Here is an 18,494-nt window from a genome sequence, read left to right on the forward strand (position 1 = left end):
AAATATTATGTAACCTATATATTTTAACCGAAAATATTAATTGACAATAACATTAATTATTCTCTTTTTACCTCTTCATTTTATTTATCAATTTAATAAATGTCAAATTAATATTTCGTCTGTTTTACCCACACAAAAGAATAATTTTAAAATTTATAAAATGTACTTGTATAAATGTGTTTCAACAATCCATTTATATATTCGATATTTCGTAAAGCATTATGGACGAATATTTTTTTCAAGAATTATTTCACATCACATATTTGAGATTCAAATGTATTATGGGAGTATTTTCTTGCGCGTGTATACATTAGATTACACACTTGTCAAATGTCTATGTATATTACTCGCTTTTAATAGTAGGTGAGCTGCTTTGGTGACTTATTCTAGGAAGCTTATTCCTTGTTCCAGCCGACCGCTCTCTTTATGCGAATTATAGCCCAACGTTGTAGGAGTAAACCCAATATACTCACAAATATGTCACAAACAGCCTTTACGTTTCTCCTGCGGTCGCGAGATTATACGTACACACGCGTGCAACCGAGCGAGATACGATTCGCGAAAGGAAGAGGATCGGAGATGCTTCTGCAGCTGGTAGTAATTAGCGCCAGGGCCGAGAGGATACTCCGTATAGCCCGCTTGCTTTACATTCGTATGCATGGAAGGCGAATCGGTTGGCGGTTCTCTCTACGAGCCAAAGCAAATTGAGGGCTTCGGGCCACGGAGTTCCCCTGCGCTCAATCTACCTATCTATCTATTCCTCCTTCCTTCCACTCTTGCTCTTCCTGCTTGTGCCCTTCAGATAGTCCCAAGTCCGAGCGTTCGCCGTTTATACCGCGTTGCAATGTGAGAATCGTTATAGATGATTGATGATTTATGCAATTCGCACATCAGGTGTAAAGGCACGTTGAGAAAAATATCTGGTTGCATTAATTAAAATTCTGGTAGATTCAACCAGTATGTCTGTTGGAAAAGGACGAATCAGAATTCTCGTAGGAATTACCAGATTAATCTGATTAATTTCTTTCTGTTAAATTTATCAAATTTTCTGGTTATAATAATAATAAACTCACTAGCACCAAGTCGTCTAAAATTTTTTCCATCCAATCTCAAAAGTCTGTTTAATATTTTGAATTCCAACACGATTATTGCATAAATTCAATCCAGATTATTGATTAAATTATTTTAAATTCAGTTTGTTAGAAATTAAACTGATAAACAATGCACCGAGAAAAAAATCTGGTTGCATTAATTAGAATTCTGGTAGATTCAACCAGTATGTCTGTTGGAAAAGGACGAATCAGAATTCCTGTAGGAATTATCAGATGAATCTGATTAATTTTTTCCTGTTAAATTTATCAAATTTTCTGATTAATAATATTAAACTCACCGGCACCAAGTCGTCTAAAATTTTTTCCATCTAATCTCAAAAGTCTGTTTCATATTCTGACTTCCAACACAATTATTACATAAATTCAATCCAGATTGGATAAATTATTTTAAGTTCAGTTTGTTAGAAATTAAATTGATAAACAATGCCCCGAGAAAAAAATCTGGTTGCATTAATTAGAATTCTGGTAGATTCAACCAGTATGTCTGTTGGAAAAGAACGAATCAGAATTCCTGTAGGAATTATCAGATGAATCTGATTAATTTTTTCCTGTTAAATTTACCAAATTTTCCGATTAATAATATTAAACTCACCAGCACCAAGTCGTCTAAAATTTTTTCCATCTAATCTCAAAAGTCTGTTTCATATTCTGACTTCCAATACGATTATTACATAAATTCAATCCAGATTGGATAAATTATTTTAAGTTCAGTTTGTTAGAAATTAAATTGATAAACAATGCACCGAGAAAAAAATCTGGTTGCATTAATTAGAATTCTGGTAGATTCAACCAGTATGTCTGTTGGAAAAGGACGAACCAGAATTCCTGTAGGAATTATCAGATGAATCTGATTAATTTTTTCCTGTTAAATTTATCAAATTTTCTGATTAATAATATTAAACTCACCGGCACCAAGTCGTCTAAAATTTTTTCCATCTAATCTCAAAAGTCTGTTTCATATTCTGACTTCCAACACGATTATTACATAAATTCAATCCAGATTGGATAAATTATTTTAAGTTCAGTTTGTTAGAAATTAAATTGATAAACAATGCACCGAGAAAAAAATCTGGTTGCATTAATTAGAATTCTGGTAGATTCAACCAGTATGTCTGTTGGAAAAAGACGAACCAGAATTCCTGTAGGAATTATCAGATGAATCTGATTAATTTTTTCCTGTTAAATTTATCAAATTTTCTGATTAATAATATTAAACTCACCGGCACCAAGTCGTCTAAAATTTTTTCCATCTAATCTCAAAAGTCTGTTTAATATTCTGACTTCCAACACGATTATTACATAAATTCAATCCAGATTGGATAAATTATTTTAAGTTCAGTTTGTTAGAAATTAAACTGATAAACAGTAATGCAAGAAGAGGATGCAGCTCAAACACAAACAATCAGAGAGCTAGCGTCCTCTTTCTGGCAATACTAGTTCTTTATACACATTTCATGGCAAATATTGAATACGAGTTAAGTTAAGAGTGGCTCGCCACCGAATGGCAAACAAAGAAATTAATATAACAAGAAATTTTATAGATCCAACCAGAAAACTAATCAAATCCTTATATTAAAATCTATTAAACGTTCTAGTTATAAAAAATCGAGCCTTATCATGATAACTAGAAATTCTTGTTTGATTGAACTAAAATGCCTTCAATCATATATCGTCTCGTTGATGCAATCAAACCAATATTCTCAGTGTATAAATAGCGCTAAATAGACAGAAAAATACCTTTCGTTACAAAAAGTTTTTTAGATTTGACAAAATAAGTGTTTGCACATATCAATAATCTGCAATCTGTATTTTTGAAAGTTAAAATGATTAAAAAAATTTAATATTCTTTGGACAAGACAAACTTATGTCTGAAAAATGTGTATCTTTTACTATTTATTAATGAATAAAATAATTAATGACATTATTAAATGAATGTCTGATTTTCTGAATTATTCGTATTGTTTACTTTATAAAAATCGCAAAGATATTGAAAATCACATTATTCATGATATCATTGATAAGATAAATCAAATTATCGGTAAAACAACTTTATATAATAAATACAGAGATCGCATGACATTATTAAAACATAATATGCATTCGCTAAATATAACGTCATTAGAAATTTATTCAATGGATCACAAGTTAATTTTATATTTTTAGCTGAATAAAAAAAGTTGGACATAAAAAAGTTGTTTCTTTTCTATAAAATATTTATTTCGCTGCTTTATTTTTCAATGAAATATCGCAATTAAATATCACAAAAATTATTATATCATGTTCAATGTATTCAATTACATCCTCAATAATTAATAATGGACAACGTGTATTATAAAATGCGATTCGCACTTGTATCTGATTCTCTCGCCGATTTCCTAAATACGCTCGCGGAATACACGTAGTGTTAAACAAAATTTTCAAGTCGCGCTCGCGATAAAGCACGTTTTCCAGATATAATCCACCCCTTCCGCAGTCTCCGTCAGGGCTTTAAAAGTCACGCCGGGTTTCGAAATGGCTCGTTGCATATAAAAAGCATTATCTGCAACCGGGAAAACCGAGCAGTGGGTCCGCTTTCGACGGAGGTAGCCGTTTAGTCGCTTAATCGGACGTCGTCAAAGCGGTTACAGCCGCGCAAAAAGCCAAAGTCGCTCCAACGATTCGATTAAAGTTATGAAAAAGTTTACGATCGCCGGGATCGTCCTGCGACAGGACCATGCCCATCACGAAAGAATCTACCCGACTCCTGCGGGACGCCGGAAATTAACCGCGAAGGAACTCTATTGATTTTCTTGGATTGTATCGGATGTATCTGATAATGACCAGATTATAGATATCAACTGATGAAAATTGTAAATCTACTAATTTTATTAATCCACTAATTTTTTTTAATAATAAAATACATTTTACATACATTATGGATTAATAGAATACATTTAAAACATGTATATGATATATATATATTTGATTTTAATAAAAATTTAATATCCATGAATTCATTATTATAATAGTCCTTTTCTTGTGCGTATGTATCATTATAATTATAGTTTTAGTTTCATTTTAAGTGCAATTTCGAAATTTTATAAATTTATTGAGATAATAAATGAGAGAATATTTTTTTTTTACATAATTATTGATCACAATATATTCGACCGCGTTCGTTTACTTTAATCTCAGAAATCCATCGGCCACAGTCGTCTAGGCTAAATTTCGCTAAAAATCGCTATTTTTATCTCTTGTCTATATTTATCAAGTGAAATTAAATGTGGATATGTCTCGTTTTGCGAACAGTAAACACCGAAAACGGTATCGCCAGCCGCAGCGATTTGGAAAGGAGACGTCTGGGGCGGATTATTATTATTTTCCTGTTCCATTAACGGGTAATTGAACGAATACGAGTACTTAATCTGGTAATTAATCTCGAATAAAAGTCAGCGGGCGAGGACGCGGTTCCTCATTTAAAAAGAGTAATTAGCTATCGATTTATCATTATTATATTTTACTCTCTTGTCTTTTCGTAGAGAGAGATCAAGGCGATAAAGGAGAGGGAAATAGAGACAATACTCTCGCCAGGGAATTTTTATTGTGCGCTCCACCAATAGCGTTCTCTATAGTAATACGTGCATTCGAAAGCCGTTGACCCCGAGTAAATACTGTTTCCCTTGAGGGTAAAACTTGGCAGTTCACCAAGAGATTCCTCCTTTAGTAATGTTGTTTGATAGAAATTAGGAGCGAAATCGATCACGTCCGCGAACTTTGATACTCGGCCCAGCTTCCTCGAAATTACCCGACTTACGAGATTACGATAATCGCTTGTCGATGAAAATCAGCAAATTAAAAAAAAAACTATTCCGGTAATCGATTTTAGATTTTTGATATTCGAAATGGGCAACAGGAATTTTTTATAAATTTTTTAACTGTTTTTTATAAATGTTTTATAAATTTTTTATAAATTTTCTAATTGTTAGGGCTGTAGTTATGGAATTTAAAGTGGTAAAAAATTGTTTGTAATTTTAATAAGAATATTGTCTTTTATATATATAATTTATGCTTGTATTTTCGTGAGAATTAAAAAGCCATTAAGTAGCAATTAAAAAGCATAGATAAAAATTGATTTACTCTTAAATCGAAATCTGTCTGATTGAAATTAAATATCCACAAACTTCGGATTTTTTTAAATTTTTTGTTACAAAAAATATCACTCTGCGAATAAATAACGTCAAGCTGACACAATTTAAATTGACAACATAATCCTTGTCTTTTTATATGTATTAATATACGTATCTCTCGATCGCCATATTGTGTCAAAATCCAGAAAATTTATATTAGGACCGGATAAAAATCGCCAATTTACTTGATCTGAAAAATGTTTTATATATAACTTCATCATAATTCAGATATAATTGTTCTACAAATCAATTTCATGTCAAATATATCCATCTAAAGTTGCATAAAAAACAAGATATGATTTTTCTTTTATTTTTACAATTCAAAAAAAAAATTATTAAATATCAGTTAAAGCTGATTTTGTATGTCCCAGCAAAAAGTAGCTGAAAATCAATTTTAAATATATCCACTTTTGGTGTATTTTGAGTATGAGAAATTGCGTGGAATTTTGTTAATTGAAATAATTAACTTTTGGCAGAGAACTTTTCGCCTTGTGATAGATACACGGCTAACATCATTGAATTATATTTAATATCTTTTTAACCAGTTAGTATTTGTATAATATTATTTCCAAGTATTTCCTCTGTAAACTTTTGTAAATCTTAAACAAATTCTGAATATTATTTCCACGTGTAAAAATTGCACTGAAGATTCTAAACATAGATAAGGACATTCTGTACAATTTTCCTTAAATTCTCAATATTTTGAAAATAGATACAAAACATCCTTAACATCGCGCGCGAAATTTTCTCAATTCCTTCTCTCAATTCCTACTCTATATTTATATAACCGAGACATATTGAAATCTCGGCAAACATCCAAATTGTTAAATAATAAAACTTATTTTCTCATTTTCGAAAAAAACTGTCATGTTAAACGTACATTCACCATCAAGCGCATCTATATAAATAAATCGTCTCGTAAATTTTCTCAATATTTTGGCACGCATTTGATTATTCCGATAAATATTCGAGCGCGCGTGCACACGAGCATAGAAATTTTATGCTGAAAATGAGGTAACATAACAATTTAAGCGAAAAAGTACGAGACGATGACGATGAATAGATAAGTAGATCTTCGGTAGATAACGATTCAGATCGATCGTACGTGTGTGTCGAACGGAAAGAGCTCGGCGCGGTGACAAAGCGCGGCTTTCTCCTATTCCGGGTGGAAGGATTCCATTTAAAGCCGCGGCCGGAGATTGAAGGTATTCATCGATCGGCCCCGGTATCGACCGGAATAGCGGTTATCAGAATCGCGCGCGCGCAGGCAGATAAAGCGTGTCGGGGATTTTACCTTCGATTTAATCTCTGTTTCGCTTATCTCGCGCGTCGCCAATGAACGGAGCCAATCTTTCAACATGGCAAACGGCCCTCCTCTCGTTCCGCGAAAACAGAATCGGGATTTTCGGCTTCCGGAAGACGAACGAAGGGCGATAACACCCGGTGCCGGGATCACGCCGACAGGTCAGAAACGAAGTGCTTCCAATCAACCTGGGATTTTTTTTCACCCGTGCCATCCCGCGCGTCTCTGCCAAGACCACATGTATAAGAGTCCCATCCCTCCCCTATAAAAGTCCCGACTTAAGTCCCGGTCGTTGTCAAGAGTAACGATCAGCCTTCAGTCGAGGAATCCGTTCCACGAAAACCGTCAGGGAAGCTCGTCTTTTAAGTTCGACGTTAATTTCGACGTTCGATCTCGCCGCTACTCTCCCCTTTAACCCCTTAATCGTACTCGTAAAGATTGCGTTATCCCGCCATCGGTTTTTCGCAACGATCTCTTCTTGTAAATTAAAATGGTCCCAAAATAAATAAAATATAAATATATATTAAAATATATATATTAAAAATATATATTAAAAAATATAAATTAAAATAGTGTTGCGTATGTTGTTTTATTATAAAATTTTAGATCCGTAATTTCGGCGAGATTAATTCTCCCGAGGGGAAATATTCACGTGCGACTCGATTATTTCCATTGTCATTAATGATTCATCATTAATGATTCAACTCGATTTCTTAATCATGATGTCTGAATTTCTTAATTTTTTAATTTTCTCGAAAGAGGGAAAATAGAGAAATAAATAGAGTTTTATAAATAAAGTAAATACTATCAATTATCGATTCTACATTCGTTGTACAATTATTTCTAAACGAAATTAATTGGACTTTATTGCAAAATAATATTCATATTATTATTGTAAACTAATAAAAGGCTAACTAATAAATTAACTAAAAAATTATAGCGAATATGCATCGTACAATTAATGTTTCCATTAACGAATTAATTGCTCGATTTGCCACAGACGCACATAATCTTATTTTCAAGAATCCCGTGGTTGTTATGAACAAGGAAATGGTATGTTCGATAGCAAGATTAATGTAACCGGCTCACGTGTAAACGGATACGCGGTAAAATGGACAGAATCCATACGTATCGTATCGAATGACGTCATTATCTGCAGGACGTGATCACCGTTTTGGCGAACACGTTAATAACGGTATATTACTGTATGGTACGATTTTCAACGAGCGGTAATCCTTTTGGTCCTGTTAACGACATAGTGGGATTAAATGCCCTTAGCTGGACAAAGAGACAGGTAGATTAATTATTCATCTTTAATGACAGAAAGTAATCCTTGATTTACGCAGCAATTATCCAGAAATTTGAACTCATTAATTTTATAACTAACATATTGTTAAATTAATTAGAAAATAAAAACAGATATAAAATATTATCAGAAATATATAAATTTCCACTTGTCATTTTAACTTTTACGTATAAGTACTTTTGACAGAAATGGATATAATAAATAAATGGAAATTTGTGGAATTTTAACTCTACTATTTTAACAGAAAAATAATAAGATTATTTCTAATAAATGTTGTAACATATAAAATCGATATAAGACGGAAAAAAATAAATATATAAATGTATATAATAAATAAATGGAAATTTGTGGAATTTTAACTCTACTATATTTTAACAGAAAAATAATAAGATTATTTCTAATAAATGTTGTAACATATAAAATCGATATAAGACAGAAAAAAATAAATATATAAATGTATATAATAAATAAATGGAAATTTGCGGAATTTTAACTCTACTATATTTTAACAGAAAAATAATAAGATTATTTCTAATAAATGTTGTAATATATAAAATCGATATAAGACGGAAAAAATATATATATATATATTCCGATTAAAAGTAATTAATAATGGTTTTTTTATATAACAGAGATTGGTTTATATTCTTGATCCTTTTTTTTCGCCGCACATTCTCCTTTCACGCGCGCGCAAATAAAATGAAAAAGAATATATTCAATTAAAAAAGCGTACACCAAAAGTGTCAACATGACCACCATCTATAGGACATTGCAAACGCTCGGGTTTACCGATGAGCTCGATTTGGATTCATAGATTCACTTCGCGCCCGTTTTTTTCTTTTTTTTCCCCTTTTTCATTGTTTTTTCCTTTTTTTTTTTTCGTTGTGATATTTGTCGTTGCTCCAGCGTAACGCTCTTGCGGTGAGAAAAAATTTCCGCGGGAAAAAATAGAAAAATATTCCACATACACACACGACGGCCAAGAGTCGCGTATTGGCAATAATGGAAATAGTTCTAGCTTGCATTGAAAAAGGAAAAAAAAAATTAAAAAAAAAAACAAGAGAGAAAAACCGCTAGATAGAGATTCAAATTCCCCCATCGTTCTCTCGTCGCCTTTTCATATCGACTTCTCCCGAAATTAAATTTCTCGCGACGCGGCGCGAGAGCGTGTCGCGATTCTAATTCGATACTCGCAGAAATCGTCCCTTCTCCCCCCCCCCCTGTTCGCTATTATCGTACAATCTACATCCCCCTAATTTCACAATTCCGACAGGGGATTTCGCGGTTTCCTTGCGTTTCGTCCCTGCGGTGAGTAGTTTCAGCGTTCATCGATGTAATCGATTTCGACCGTTTCATCGGGATGAAGAAAGAGAGCGGGGGGGGGAGAAGGAAGGGAGGGGGGAGCTTTGTGCGATTTTCCGCACGCGCGGGAACGCGCTATGCGATAGATCGGCGTTATTGTCAATCGCATCGCACCGCGTACATGCATTCCCGATCCCCCTTCCCCCTGTCTCTCCTCGTCCCCCCTTCCAACATTTGCGAAAAACGTACCAAAAGCCATGAGTGAATTCGAATATATATGCAAATAGAATCGCGCCCGCTTATGTACGCATCCGCGTATATCAGCTGCGTCGTCTTAGATATAGTTTTTTAATGCTCTTGAGAAACTTGGACGGAGGATCAAATATTATTTATAGTCAACGGATGTTTCCCCCCCGTCTCGTCTTTATGAATAATTCAGAAAATCACTTTTTCTAGCTATAAACTTTGCGAGAGATCGTCATTCTGTCGCGAGTTTCGCGAAATTAAATATCCCGGTAATTAAATTCAATTAGACCGCGCGACTTAATACGAATCTAATTTACATTTATGTTAAGTCAACTTAAATTTAATTTAGCCAGTTGTATTATCCATATTTTCGCTAAAACCGTTAATAATTCGTAATTTCTGCAACTTCGCTGAATAACTTCGCGCGAGTATCGACGCGTTTAACTCTTGTTAAACAACCATCCGTCGAGCGGTAATAGTCATGATGACGCATCGGAAATGTTCTCCAGTTATCAACAGAAATATTCTCTAGTCGAACTTTCGGCTATGCAGAAACAGAAGATACATCATGAACCCAGTATCTCGTGAAGCATGCAACGTTTCGCGCACGTCAACACAACGCAGATTGGATACGTGGCTTTCTGCAGTTTCTATTAAGCATTATCTACCCGTCTCTATTCTTGATGATGGTGATCAGCGTACTAACCGTATATACGTCCTAACTAAACATACCATGTCCATTTACTTCTTGATATTGTCTTCGTCTGACATATCATCTGTGAGATACGAGTCGAGTTTCAGAACCCCTACAATCAACAACAGGATGAACCGTGTGTTATCGATCACTCGAGTTCCTAATTAGACACATTCTGCCCAATTTGCCCCATCAAGTGGAACTGTAACATGTACCCTAAAAGAGACGCTGGAACAACTCTCTGTGTAAATATAGGGGAGACCGGGGACAAAAGTAACATTTTTTGTATTATTGTCACTAATTAATTATCGTTAGAGATATAAAAAAAAAATTATATGTTAGAAAACTCCATTTATTGCTATTTATTTATATTATTATACCTATGTTTCAATTTTAAATGATAAATATTTAAAGAGTTATTATAGCTTTTCGCAAGTACGTTAGTACGTTGATTGTTATTTTTGTCCTGGGAACGAAAGTAACATAGTCATCTGGGGATGAAAGTAATAGTTCTTATTTTCGGGAAAATAAAATAAATATGCCTTTTTTCAATTTAAGGCAATTTTTATTATAATCTTTTATTAAGCAAGATAACTTTTATTACAAATTTGTATTATATTATATTCAAATAAGAATAAAATAAATATTTATTTTTATCATCTTTAAAAAACTTAAAAGAAATAATCTTCGTTAAGCGAAATAATTATAAATGATATCATAAAATAATTATACTTAATATCACACCAGTTTTGTACTTTTTTAAGTCTAAAAATAATAGTTTAATTCTAAATAATAGGGTAAAAATTATATTATACCATAAAATATCTAGAAAAATATTCATTTTTCGATTATTTTACCTTAATATTTTTATGTACAAAATAATGAGAGGAATCATCATAATTGTTTCGAAAAAAAAATATCTAATTGTTAATTGCAAATTACATATTTTTTCTTCGAAACAACTATGTGTTTTCTTTACACCAATTGATTCCTCTCATTATTTTGTACATAAAAGTATTAAGGTAAGATAATCAAAAAATTGAATATTTGAATATTTGTTTTTTTTTCTAGATATTTTATGGTTTATGTAAAATTAAGAAATGATTTCAAGTCTCATAACTCGGAAAGTACTCAATGAAAAAAATACTTTATTATAGTGTTTTCTCGAAAAGCTCTCGAGGTAAGTTACAAGAATATGTAATTAAAAATAGAGGGTTCCATTTAAGAAATTTAAGATGATCTTCACGTAACCTTAACAACACTCTTCAAGCTCATAATATTACTATGTAATGCATCACTTAAAATCTTACAACTTTTGTCTGAAACATTTTCCCACAGGACCACTATTTCCGAAGATAATTGACCGTTTCCAAATTTTTAAACCACCCTGTATAATACAAATTATTCAACATATTGTGTAATTTAGTAGGAAGCTTGTTACTTTCATGACTGTTACTTTTGTCCCCGGTCTCCCCTACTTACATATTTGAACTCGATTAAAATAATCATCCATATAAATTTGCGGAACGCAAATCTTGATCTCATTTCATTCGTTTCTCACCTCTTATTTTATTTTTCAAGCATCCATAAAATTCTCAAGTTTACGAAGCTCTATTTTGTACGCCGTACGTGCACCCGCCGCGCACATGGTTTACCTTATTTCGTTACAATCTCGTGTCGGCCATTCGGCCACCGTTGCACTTTTCGCTCTCTTGTTTTCGTAGCGGTGAAACCTCACACATTCGATCGCGCAAGAGCAACATTTATCGCGGGGACCGATGGGGTGCATCCGTCCGTCGTGGCGACTATCGCCTCGAGTGTTTACAAGTCAGCGCCCACGTACGCGTTCATTTCAGAATAGATGGCCGGCAGCGAGATAATAAGGCAATCCGCGTGCGCGAAGGTTACTGTAATACTCGGCCGAATTGTTTAAATTATAAACGGCGCGGGTGTATATTTGATGGAGCTTTGTTTCTTGAAACATGAATCGCTTGAAAGTATTTCACATGATAAATATGATAGAAATTGTCTCTCCGTGGAATTTTATAAAAATATATGTAATTTAAATAATGTAATGTCGCCTTATTTTTTTTTATGTAAAAAAAATCCCCCGGAAAGAGAATACATTAGTTTGAATTTTGCGAGATACGCGAATGCAAATTTCACTCAACTAAGAATTTATGATTTAAAATCCAACCAGGGTGAAAAATATAGAAATATAAATATATTAAATAAACAAATCACGTAGTGCGGGAATTAAAAATTCCATTTTTTTAATTATAGAAATAAATTTGAATAAGTAATCGGTGTATATTATTTATTGCAATATTTATTTCAACAATACTTTATGACCTCTCTATTTTATATTAAGAATTATTATATTCGCAACAGATCCTGTTTATATTTCGCAACAGATCCTGTTTAACGCTAAATATAACGAAAATATATACAATCGTTATGGTATACTTGAAATGTTAAACTCTAAGTTTTATTTATCCAACAGAAATTTGATCCGGCAAATGTCAGATGAGCGCCAGAAAAGTCGCATTTAGCCGTAAATATGATCCTTGCATAAACAGAAACTCTTTCAAACGAAAGCACTAGTCGTCTCGCTTTTCAACGAGAATCATCGAGAGCTCGTTCCCAAATTTTGCTCGCGAGGACGTGATTTCGACAAGAGAGAAAGAGAGAGAGAGAGAGAAATTGGCAACGACGATCACGTTCAACGAGAGTTCGACGCTCGTTCCCTCGCGCGTTCACGTGTTCTCACTCTGTTCCCGTACATTTTACGACGCATGGACTATCGGTGAAAACGCATCTCGGTCTCGTTGCGCGGAAAACGGCTTATCGCGTCCCGTCAACGATAACGCGTCGCGAAAAGGCGATTTACGACGCGCATTGATTCGACAATCTCCCGGTATCTCTTTATAGCTCGTTCTTCTCCCTCCTGGATGCTGTCCCTCGTGAAACTCATTTCGAATGTTCGTTGTTCTTGCATTTTCGCCAATTGAAGGAAACGCAAATTGCACAGAAAGAAAGGACATTCTTGTTTCGAAAATATATTTAGTTTTAACATGGAAATCTTGAAATGCGATTATATTGCGTTGATTAAAGAAAAATGTAATTGCTTGAATAATTGCTTACTTGAATGAAGCCATTTTATATAGTTTAATCGAGAAAAATATATTCTTACGATTTAGGATTTAATTTTCTCGAATGGAAAGGAAACAATGTTAGATAGAAAATAACGTTTTTAAATCACAGATTAGAATTTTCTTAAAGTAGAATTAAATAATTATATATTCTTGAGATGACAATTATAATATTAAAATAAGACTATAATATATAAATATTAATATATAATATATAAATAAGACTATATATTGAAATTTTAAATTATTAAATTCTTCTAAGAAAATTATAAATTGTTGCGTATATATGAAACAATAAACGTGGCAATTTAAGTATATAAGTTTTGATTTGATACCTATTTTTTGTGTAGCAAAGAGTGATAAGAGCAGAAATCTTTCTAGTGTTCAAAAATGAGTGTGTATGTGTATGTGTTGTCAATTGCATTCATAGAAGCTAATATTAAAAATACAATGAAATAATATTAAAAATAATATTAAAAATACAATTAAATAATATTAAAAATAATAATAATATTAAAAATAACAATATTAAAAATACAATTAAACCGCGATGGAAGATACGTCATCGAAATGAAATTTTCGAAAATCACCTCGACCTCGTAACATTTTTAAATATCGAAAATTTATTCATTTATTTCTCGTATCACTTCTAAATTGATGTTTTCTCCGTAGGGCATAAATTTGTTATTTACTGTAGCAAAAAAGTTAATAAATTCTTACTTTTAAAAAAATTATTATGTCGAAAATATATAAAGAATTTTTTCCCTACGCACCAGTAGATGAACGGCGGCGTGTAGAGAGAATTTTAATTACTTAACATCCAATCCAAGCTTTCTTTCACATACAAACGAATACATAAATATATGAAACCGTGATTTTGCACCGGGACACAAAAACGCCAACGGTCGATATGCTGCCTTTGCCGGGGGGCATCGCTAAGTTTTAACGCAATATTCGCGTCGTTGGTGAAATAACGCTGCTAGGAGGCCAGATGTTAAATAATCCCACGCATTTATTATTTTAATGCGCGACAGCAATAATTAAATAGCCATATAATCTCGCGTGGTTTACGAACCAAACATTTTCACCAGCTGGAATAAGATGCGTCTGGAATATATTCGAGCGTACCTCGAGGGACATGATAATTACACTGTACTTCGGATGTACCACACGCAGAGCTTGTGACGTTTAAATACGCGCAAATAAACGGCTTTTCTACAGAACCGAGTGTCAGTTTTAGCTATTTTGAGTTGGAAATGTTCTCTGGAAATCTTCATGCATTTGGGTAATTATGAAAAATGCTGTTATAATAAGAGAAGCGTAAAGAGTGGTAATTTTTATTCTATAAATATTTATATTTTATATAAATATTAAATTTATTATATAAATATAAATATTTAAATATCTTTTTGAGAGTCCGTGACTTTATGAATTATATAATTACGTAAATTTGAATATTCATCAAATTTTAAAATATATGTTTCAACGTATGTTTAAACATATTATGTAGTCCCTTCTTTAAATGGGAAAGCCCCATTTCTCTGTTCGACGATGTTCATTTTTGTCGAACAAAAATTAGACTACGACTAAAGGAACGTCATCCCGAGTTAACGAGTAATTGTGGCGATTGAATAGAACGTTTTTGTGTAACGACCATAGTCGCGGCAAGTGGCAGGTGATGAATCGGACTCCGGCTATCACTGGCAGATGACAAATGACGCGCAATTTGCAACAATGATAATACAGGTAAGCTGTAAGGGTAAAACGGGCACCGTCGCACGTGAGAGAGAAACTGTTTCCGACTTTTAAAACACGTTTTCAGAGATCACAATCGCGAAGAGAAGCGATTATACGGGACGTTCTGGAAATGGCGGTTTTTAGACAAATCGACTTTTTCTCAGCGAAATATTTAGTGCATGAAATACTATAAATCACGAGACAAAAGTATACAAAAGTGAATTGTTAATACAGTGACATTTATTATAAAACACAAGAACATACGCGCAAAGTAAGAATCTTTTTTCCTTTTTAATTTATAAGAGAAAATATTTCGCTAATTAATTTTTAATTAATTCTCTCGAAATAAAATGCAATTAAATTAAAAGGAAAAGAAAGAAAATTTTATGACGCATTTTTATCACGTGTCTTCGTATATAATAATATAATCTTGTAATTACAACTTTTAAATATTCTTATCAGTGCACTCGTACAATTTTAAGGATTGTATGTACAATCTCAGCAAAAAACTGAAAATCAATTTTGACGAATATATTCACTTTTGGTGTATTTTGAGTATGAGAAATTGTGTGGAATATTACAAATTGACCTTAGCTACAGTGCAGAGATGTATTTTTTAATATTTATTGCGTTTTCTGAAATATTCCGAATTTTGTTAATCGAAATGATTAACTTTTCGAGTAAATGATTAAGAATTTCGCCTTGTGACAGATACATAGCTGACTTCGTTGAATTATATTTAATATTTTTTTAATCAGTTAGTACTTGTATAATATTATTTGACCAAGTATTTCCTCTGTATCTAAACTTTTGCAAATTCTGAATATTATTTCCATGTGTTTTTGTCATTTGAATCGATGTGGTTATACGTTTCCCATAAGAACACATGTCAATTCGGTGCAAATTAAAATCCTTAAACTTGTGGACGCTTTAGTGAATCGATTTAAAAATTGTACTGAAGATTCTAAACATCAATATTTCAATATTTTAAAAATAGGTACAAAACATCCTTAAGATTTAATTTTCTGGAAAGGAAACAATGTCAGGTAGAAAATAACATTTTTAAATCAAAGATTATATAATTTTCTTAAAGTAGAATTAAATAATTATATATATTTATTATATTTATTATATATTATTTATTATATATTATTTATTATATATTTATTACATATATTTATTATTATATATTCTTGAGATGACAACTATATTGAATTAAGATTCTAATATCTTTAAAATTTAAAATTATTAAATTCCTCTAAGAAGATTATAGATTGTTGCGTATATATAAAATAATAAATTAATTTAAGTATATAAGTTTTATATACTTAAATTAAAATAAATTTTATATTTAAGTATATAAGTATATATGTTAATTCGGTGCAAATTAAAATCCTTATAACTCGTGAACGCTTTAGTGAATCGATTTAAAAATTGTACTGAAAATTCTAAACATATGTAAGGACATTCTGTACACAATTTTCATTACATTTTCAATATTTTAAAAATAGGTACAAAACATCCTTAATCGGATAAATCAACATTCTTCTGACTTCGTCTTGTAACATCCGTCGTACCGAAAAAAAGCACGCGTTCACTGCGAGCACTCTGTGTGCAGACAAACGCGGGATAATTGCACTTTAGATATTTCAGACGCGTTTCTTCTCAAACGGCTTTCTAATTCGATTCCTCGCACGTTCATAGAGCCAGCATGGAATTCCGGCTTAAACGAAACTATCTCCGGTCGTATATCTGAGTTTCGAGGGGCTAAACGGCGCGCCATTTAACGTAAGAAACGAATCGCAGTGAGGTTCGCTTTGCGTGCAGGATCGCTAAAAGGAAGACGGAAAGGACGAGAGATAGAAAGAGAGAGAGAGGGGGGGGGGAGGGGAGGAGGAAGAGAAGCATGGCGAAGATACGGCAGATAATTAATTATGCGATGTACACGCGGTACGAATTAATTCCACTTTACCGCTCCACAATTCTTAATCGAGTAGCTCTAAAACCACCCTCGAGCTGTCGATATCGCAAACTATGCTGCAGATGAATAGAAGGGGTTATTTTTAGAGTGTCGAAATCGATAATGTAAAATAAGATGGGAGCTCTTTACGATTTGTTTCTTCTCCAAATATTTTATACAACAACAAGATCAGCTTTCTTTCTTTGAAAAAAAAAGAACTAATTTTTTCTCATTAGCTAATTATAACAATGTCTTCAAACTTATTAAAAAAAAATTTGTTTTATAAGATGCTTATATATATCCGGGGATCAATAATGTACAACACAAAAACGAGCTTTCTTTTTTTGAAAAAAAAAAAAAAAAAAAAAAAAAAAAAAAAAAAAAACAAACAAACTAATTTTTTCTCATTAGCTAATTATAAAAATGTCTTCAAAATTATAAAAAAAAATTGTTTTATAATACGCTTATATATATCCGCGGATCAACAATGTACAACACAAATATGAGCTTTCTTTCTTTGAAAAAACTAATTTTTTCTCATTAGCTAATCATAAAAATATCTTCAAACTTATAAAAAAAAATTATTAATACTTCAATAGTATCCTTCTTTTAATAATACGCTTATATATATTCGGAGATCAACAATGTACAACACAAATACGAGCTCTCTTTCTATCCGGGGATCAACAATGTACAACACAAAATATTTCGCAGAGATAATTTATCTAGGATGTGAAGCGAGAACCTTATTTCATCCGTCCGTAATGGCTTAAGTTTTTGAAACGCGAAACGGCATCATAATCGTTGCAATATCAATTACGATCGACATTAACTGGAGGCAATTAAGAACGCGCAATTGCAGGATTTATCGATATATCTAGTAGACTCGTGTACAAGGCTGATTCTCTCGTACAAACGGAGATGTCCGTTTCCGGATGACGCTCAAACCCCCGAGAAGGATTACAGACAACAGATCGCATCGGATAATTCGCCGGCTAACAATGCGTTAAGCTGAGAGCGAATGTATCCGGGTACAGCTCTCTCATGGTAATACCGCCCGAGGGAGGAGCACTTCGATAAAGAGGCTAGAATATACGGTATAGACTAAATGCGTAACATTATCGGTTACTATCTTGCCCGCAGCGACAATAGATACCCTCATACGCCGTCATAATGACAAGCATCTTGCAACGCGAGTGTGTCGAACCCGGTGACTCTCTCTCCTCGGTTCCCTAGAAGGAAGATTATCTTGTCCTTAGAGGCAAGGCATTTGATTCAAGAAATACTCGAGTAATATCCATATTCGGTTTATCGCATATGTATTATTGTTAGCAGAGGCAAAGATTCTTAACGTAAGAAATGTATATCAATTTATACTTATTTAAAAAGTCTAAAATAAAAAAAATAAAAAAAAAGTTAGGACTTTGGCCTACATGATCTAAAATTTTCTTATCTATATGTATTTTGCATTTACTCTACGTGTAACATTACATGTAACGTTATCAAAAAATTGTCC

Source organism: Camponotus floridanus, unplaced genomic scaffold, assembly GCF_003227725.1.
Source record: "Camponotus floridanus strain SB8 unplaced genomic scaffold, Cflo_v7.5 scaffold56, whole genome shotgun sequence".
NCBI lineage: Eukaryota > Metazoa > Arthropoda > Insecta > Hymenoptera > Formicidae > Camponotus > Camponotus floridanus.